The sequence below is a fragment of the Lissotriton vulgaris genome, chromosome 1_1 (genome assembly GCF_964263255.1).
Source record: "Lissotriton vulgaris chromosome 1_1, aLisVul1.2, whole genome shotgun sequence".
NCBI classification, from domain to species: Eukaryota; Metazoa; Chordata; class Amphibia; order Caudata; family Salamandridae; genus Lissotriton; species Lissotriton vulgaris.
In genome coordinates, this window is record NC_141685.1 from 1,350,181,719 (window position 1) to 1,350,189,791 (window position 8,073).

Here is an 8,073-nt window from a genome sequence, read left to right on the forward strand (position 1 = left end):
CTGGCCATGTGCTTAATTGCACCGCGTATATCATCCACTGTGATGTCCTGGCCCAATAATTTAGCTTGTTCCCTACCCAGCTGCGGTAACGGGGTCCTCTCTAAGTATTCCTCTATATCCGCCTCTGTTCCCACTCGTCTACTGCTATACAGGGATTTATAATAAGTGGCGAACCGGGACAACACCAGCGATTGCGAGTGAACCAACAAGCCAGTGTCCAGTTCTATCCGCATAATCGGACCACTCCTCGGCACTGGATCAGCCAGCTTGGCCAACAGCGTGCCAACTTTATCCCCCTCCGCATGAACTTTCGCTAGATACCCCTTGTGGTCAAAACAACGTAGTCTCTCAGTCTCCGCCGCTAGTAGCTCCCTAGCCTCCACTAGCTGTCCCTGTAACGTCGGTTGTTCCGGTCTCCGTTGTAATGCAGCGCGGGCTTCTTCACAATGCTACACCTTGCTGGTTGTGGCCACAGGCCCCCAGGGGTACATCCGTCGAGTTTGGAAGGTGCTGATGGCAATCTCCGGCTGCTCCGGTTCCCACACTCTCCAAGCCCAGGCCTGTCGCAACAATCCGTCTCAGCTGGCCGCGCGTCCCTATCCCCAGCTCATGCGAGGCCCAGACCTGCTTCCCACCCCACCTCCGTAGTACCGGGCGCAGGTCCAGACCCTCACACTTACCGGGGATCGCAGTCGGGCTCCTCTTGCTGCCGCACACCTCCTTTGCCGGCCGGCGGAGCTCCGAACGCTCGACTGCGCTTCCAGTTTCGTGCAGGGCCTCCAGGAGTTGCAGGAGGTATCGCGCTGCTCTAGGGCGTTGCCCCGCCGATCCGCTTGATCCACTGGTATCAGTCCCATATCAACGCTGCAGCGGTAAGACACTCAGAGCGCCCTGCCGTATGGGCTCTGATCCCCTGCGTTCTCGGGCTACGAGCTGGATTCCTGCTGGGTCACGGCCAGGGCGCTGCTGGGCAGCAGGGTCCTCAGTTTTGGTCGGATTCTCACGATCTACTCCTCCGACACTCCTCTCATCAAACTCAGCTGGTTTCAGGAGTTTTAATCAGGATATTCTAGGGGTCTAACGCGGAGCCTCCGGCTCACGCCTCCTCACCCATTGGCGCTCAAGCCACGCCCCCGTGGCTGTTTCATTTACAGTATAGTTTGGTAGGGCATACCTGGTTTTGGCTGCTTTTCCTACTAACACAGTTACCTGCAATGTAGGGTTTCCAGTGTCTGCCAGCCAGACACCGAGGTATTTATATTTATTAGTTGTGCCTATTTTCAATGAGTCTAGTTGCCATACAGGTTGATATTTTGGGTTCAATGACTGAAAATCAGGATTTTAGTTTTCTCATCGTTCGCCTGCAAAGTTCCGATCGTTGTATGCGTGCAGTATGTCCAGGGCCTGCGTCATCCACATGCGGGTTTGATCTAATAATACCAGGTTGTCTGCATATTGTATTATTGGTAGTTTCATCTGGCCAAATTGTGGTGGGAGAGTTTTTCCTTTCAGTAGTTCCACGCCTAGATCTGGGGTATATAGATTAAACAATGTGGGGGCCACAACACTACTCTGTTTAAGCCCTTTCTTGGTGAAGATCCTTGCTGTGTGGCTGTGTTATCTTGGTCCCCACCCAAGTGTTGGTGTATAACGATGTTATTGCCGCAAGCAGTTTTCTCAGTATGCCCCAACCTGCCATTTTTTTCCAGAGGATGTTGTGATCAATACCATCAAATGCGGCGCTTTAGTCTACGAAACCTTGGAGCCCAGGTATGAGAGAGTGATGACATTATCCATTGTGGATGAGTTTGGCCTGAACCCTGTTTGATAAATTGGAATGACGTTATTCTCATTGATTCAGTGTTCTAGCCCATGCAGTAGAACTTTAGCATAGGCTTTGCCATCAAAGTCAAGTGGGGCTATTAGCTTGTAGTTCTCTGGTCGGGTAGATTGCCATTTTTGTGTACGGAATGAAGGATGGAGCCTTTCCAAGCATCAGTGATGACAGATGTAGTGAGGCATTAATTGAACAGGTTGAGCCTCAAAGGAGACGAAAAGGTTCCATCTTCTTTGAAAATGCCCCTGGGAATTCCATTTGACCCAGGGGCCCTGTCCCTCCAAATACTCTCTTAGATCTTCAAAGTTTCCGACTTAGTGACTGTTATTTGGCAGTCTTCCAGGCCCTTTAATGTGTTAACCAACAGTGTTGCATTGATGACCCTTGTTTTATCTGGATCTACATATAGATTTTTTACGTGCACCTCCCATATTTTGGCTGGTATGATGTTCTCCATGCTGGTCATTGTGTGTGTTAGGCAATTTACATATCCCCAGAATTCACTGGTCTTACTGGGCGGTAACAACGCGTATATGTGTTTCCATTGTTCCTGAGTTTGTTGTTGTTTCAGGTTTCAGGTTATTTTCTATGCTGTTTCCTTGCCTCTTTCATATCTTTTTCCATGCTTTTAGTCTTCTCCTTCCTGTGTTTTGATGCTGCATAACAGCACTTATATTCGCTCTCTAATAATTCCCTAGTCTTGGGAGACAGGAGTATCCTTTTTATGGGAGCTGCCAATTGCTTTCTGTGTTTTTGGAACTGGGTGGGTAGTTGTTACCTAGGTGTAGTGCTTCTAAAGGTGTATCATGCAGATAAGTTAGAAGGCAAGGCCCAGGTTGAATATGGGAGATTTGCTTGAAATGCATTGACGATAGTGGGGGACATATCTGGTGCAATGATTCCCTATGTAGGTGTGAACTTGAAAGATGTGAATATTAGAAAGTTATCCACTTTAGTTGACATACTGGCAGCTGACACCACAGGTGCTTTAGATGCTATACATTCCAAGTTAGTAGCAATGAGGTTGATGGTCCTTCAGAACAGACTTGCATTTGGCATTTTACTCTCAAAGAAGGGTGGAGCTTGTAAAGTTTTGCGCATCCAAAAAGGCTGCACTTATGTGCCAGATAAGAGCAAAAGTCATTTTTGTGACAGACTCAAGTTTCTTGGAATCTCTGCCTTCTAGCGATGTCAGAAACTCACTCAGAATCTGTTTCAGACAGCATAAGTCTTAGACCACCAAGTTCTCCAGGGACGGATGGACTTTAATAAATGTGGAATAGCTTCTTGCTACTGTTGCTTATGTCACTACGAGCCTGCTGACCACCAGAGCAGAAGTAAGCTTCTTCCAGGCTGCCTGCCAAGACTAGTTTAAGGACAGCATTATTTATTTATCTTGGTAGTTTTTTTAAAGTATGAACATGACCCTGGCGGGTATCAGAGCGCTTTACAAGTATACAGAGAGCAGAGCAGAAACAACAATATCATATTTGGGAAAAACACAGGATAAAGTAATCCCCGGAAAGGAAGGGTATGCCTTACAATATTCAGAGAGCAGAGGAGATAAACCTATAAAAATAAAAGTATCATAGTCAAGAAAATTGCACTATCATGCAGTGTCGAAAAAAGGGAGGATAGTTTCAGGACTGAGAAGTCAAAAACACAAAGTAGTTGGTATGCCGTGGTCATAAGGAAAATTTAGGAATCAGGATGGCTATCTTAGGATCTAGGGAAGAAATGTGTTCAAAAGGAGTTTTTTACTTCTTTCTTGAAGGGTACAGTTGAGGAGTGCATTCTGATTTCAGGGGGCAAGGTGTTCCAAATTCTCGGACCAATCCCAGAGAAAGATCGGTTGTAAGTTTTCTTCATGGCGTTTCAGAAGTAAGGTGTTAGAGTTTCTGGATGTTCTGGAACTACAAGAGAGTTTTAGGTTCTGAGGAAGATATCTAGGGGTTTTGAAGTGGAGGACTTTGTATGTCAGGCAGGCAATGTTTTGCTAGATTCTTGCGGCAAAAGGGAGCCAGTTGAGGGATTTCAGATCAGAGGTGATGTGGTTGTTTCTTTTTGAGCCAGTGATGAGCCTAGCAAAGAGTTGAGCGAGGCTCTCGGAGGAGCCAGTTTGGATCGGGGTGGTCCAGAGAGGGTTGCACTTCCATAGTCCAACCTGGGACTCACTAGGGTTTGCACAGCATGCATGAAATCGTCGGGGGAGATGAAGGGTTTTCATTTTCTTAGACTATTCATTTGGTGATTCATCGCTCCCTTGGTGACTGCACTGATGTGTTTCTGCATATTGGGGTTCTAGTCATGAGTTAATCCCAGTGATCTCACAGAGTCAATGACTTATGGGATGAGTTGAGGGCTGTTAGATGTTTTAACCATTCTTCAATGGCAGGTGACTGGTTACACCCTTTTGAGTATCGTAAGCGTACATGGGATAGTGGATGAACTCACAATTTCCATACGAGGTTCAATGACCATGTTGAAGAAAGTGGGCCAAAATGATGAGCCCCATAGGACCCCAATGTGACTGGCGTGGTCTGCGATTGTGAGTGATTAACCTTGACTCTTTTAGTCCTGTTATGGAGATAGGAGGTGAATCAATTAAGGACTGAACCTGATAACCCCAAACGTTGTTCCAAAAGGTCTAGTAGGTTGTCATGATTAACCGCATCAAATAGAGATGATAGGTCAAGGAGGATTAAAAGACAGGATTGGTTCTAATCCACCATTTTTAGGGCATCGCCTACTATGTGTGTCATAGCCGATTTTGTGCTGTGCCCTGGACGGAAACCGGATTGAAATTGGTCTAATAAATGTAAATGATTGATGTAGATCAGAGTTGGATGTGAACACATTTTTTGAAGAGCCAAGGTAGGAATATTGGAGATAGGTTGGAAGTTGTTTACGTCACTTTGATCTGCTTTTGGTTTTTTTAGGATGGGGGAAACCTGACCGGACTTTAGGCAGTTGAGGATAGTGCCTTGAAGGAGGGAGTGTCAAGGTTAGCGGCAGACAAGTAACCCAAGAGAAGAAAACACAAGCCACTAACCTTTAGATGTCTAGCCAGCGGGGACCACGGAGAGAAGATAGTCTTCCCTATACCCGATAACACTGACCCTCTCCGGGTGAGGTACACACCGGAGACAGGTAGTCCTCCAGGTAAAGGGAAGGGTAGTTGCTCGGGGAAGGTTGTTGTGAAGACACCCCTCAAGGTCTGGTCTAAGGCTGCAGATGACTTCAAGTCACAACAATGTCTGTAAATACAAGAACACTTGTTTAGTACTGCTATGAGGCAAAGTTTACAAAGGAAGCATATACACATATAAACAAGGGGTCACTTACGTATAATGACCGCTTGAATCAACCTGAAGTCTGGAAAATGGTGAAGACTCTAGTTCAAGCGGAATGGGGGCTGTTAAGTCACAGCTTGATACACAAGACGGTATATTCAGGTTAACTTCCTCCTCGAGTAGTTCTATTCACTATCGGGAGGAATAAAGTTTTTGTTTGTAAGAGTTAGGTTCAGTAAGATCTACCAGGAATTATCCGTTGGTAACAGATACCTACTCTCGGATAGCACGGCCGTGCTAATTAATAAATAGACCAGATTTCTACTTACTAGAAATACACAAAGTATTTAGGCGTCCTCAGCGGGAAGGCAAGCGTCCGCGCACCCTCTGCTCTCGGCGTCCTCAGCGGGAAAGCAAGCGTCCGCGCACTCTCGGATCTCGGCGTCCACAGCGGGAAGGCAAGCGTCCGCGCACCCTCTGCTCTCGGCGTCCTCAGCGGGAAAGCAAGCGTCCGCGCACTCTCTGATCTCGGAAGGCTAGGTCCATACACGATCAAGAAACCGGAAGGATTGACAAGCAACCTGTAATGGGACGGAAGTGTTTTTATACCCTCTCCGGGGGCGTGGACTGTTTCATCAGGCCCCAGAGCTTTCTGGGAGATGTAGTGCTGCAGCGGAATTTCTTTACACTAGCTCTCCAGCTCTGGACAATCGCTACAGAACCCCCTCTCGAGGATCGCCGACCCGGCGGTCGACCCGGCTTCCCCGGATACTGCTGATGAAATTGTGAGACTAATTCGGGGCAGTGGAGATTCTGCTCTGGTTCCCAAGTTCTCTCCTCGACCCCAAATCCTTTCCAACCCACCAAATACTGCACTCTGCCCCTATGGATCCGAGAATCCAACAACTCCTCTACCTCGTATTCCTCCAGTCCTTCTACCAACACCGGTGCAGGATGAACGGGCAATCTAGTGTCTAGAGGACAAGGTAGGAGCAGTGAGACGTGAAATACAGGATGAATTCTCCAGTTCTGGGGAATGGATAACTTTAAGGCCACAGGGTTGATGACTTCCTCAACACTATAGGGACCTATGTATCTAGGTTTGAGTTTGTTGATACCCCGGAGATGAATGTTTTTAGTGGAAAGCCATACCTTATCCCCCACCTGGTAGACCGGTTCAGGAGTGCGTTTCTTGTCGGCGAAGCGTTTCTGTGATGCCTGAGCTTCCGCCAAGTGCCGTTTCGCGTCTATCTGTACAGCCTGTAAATGAGCATGATGTTCCTGGATACTGGGCAGGTTGGTCGTTACAGGCCACTCGAAGGGAAGAATGTTCGGATGGTACCCAAGTAGGCAAAAGAAGGGGGAACACCCCAGGGTGGAGTGGTCAGAGTTATTATACGTGAATTCTGCTAGCCATAATAGGGTGACCCAATCCGTCAAGTTTTGCAATGTGAAGCAACGCAGATATTGTTCGATAGTTTGGTTAAGCCTCTCTGTTTTGCCATCTGTCTGCGGGTGGTAGCTCGTAGAGAGTCTAGCATCAATAGCTAATGAATCGCAAAGGGCTTTCCAAAAGCGGGATGTAAATTGAGTCCCTCTGTCTGTAATGAATACTCGGGGAATGCCATGGGCTCTGATGAGGTGCTGCAAAATAATCATGGCCAGTTCGGCTGAAGTAGGTAGACCTTCCAGAGGTACAAAATGTCCCATTTTTGTCAAGTGATCTACTATCACCAGTACCGTAGTTTTTCCTTGACATAAAGGCATCTCCACTATGAAATCCATCGAGACCGTATGCCAAGGTGCAGGAGGGATAGGAATTGAGCGTAGCAGACCCGAGGGTTTGGTGTGTTTTGCTTTTCCTTGGGTGCACACCGAACAGTTTCGTACGCATTTCTTGACATCATTTCGTAAAGTCGGCCACCAAAATGAACGCTCAATGGTAGCTATAGTTTTATACACTCCCCAATGTCCGCCCAACACGGAGTCATGTGCCCAATTGAGTACCTGCATTTGCAACCCAGGGTCCGGCACATACAAGGCCTGTCGGTAGTACAGGAGTTCGTCTTTTTGTGTCCTCCATTGGGGATCTTCATCTAGCCAAGCCTGGGCATCGATATCTGTTAAAGCCACTCTTGTATCTTCGAGGAAATCAATGGAGGTGAGTAAGGCAATAGTGTTTTCAGGGAAGGATTTTTCAGGAAGGATGGATGATGGTTCTACAGGAATTTCGGAATGGGTTTCATGAGTGTCTTGATTTCTCGAGAGGGCATCAGCTTTTCCGTTTTGAGAGCCTGGTCGATACTTGATGACAAAATCGTAATCAGAGAAAAAGAGGGTCCATCTCAACTGCCTGGGGGTTAGAGCCTTTGCAGTTTTTAAGAACAGCAAGTTCCGATGGTCCGTATAGATCTCAATGGTATGTCGTGCCCCCAGCAGGTAATGTCTCCATTCCTCACACCCTCTCTTGATTGCCAGCAACTCCTTGTCCGTGATCGAATAATTGACTTCGCTGGGACTAAGCTTCTTTGAGTAGAAAGCCACTGGGTGTATTTGTCCTGTTTCTGGGTGGCGCTGTGAGAGCACCCCTTCCAGGGCATACTGTGAGGCGTCAGTTTCTAAAATGAATGGAAGTTGGGCATCAGGATGCCTCAAGATAGGGGCTTTGGTGAATCTGTCTTTCAGAATGCGGAAAGATTGTTCTGCCTCCTCTCCCCACTTGAAAGGAACATTTTTCCGTAATAGATTGGAAATGGGGTGGATGATTTTAGAGAAGTCTTTGATAAAACGTCGGTAATAGTTCGCAAAGCCAAGGAAACTTTGCACCGATTTCACGTCTTGAGGGGTTTTCCAATTAGTGATGGCCTCCACCTTGCCACTCTCCATCTGAAAGCCATTGGCGTTGATCACATACCCCAGAAATGAGACTTCTGTTGCGTGGAA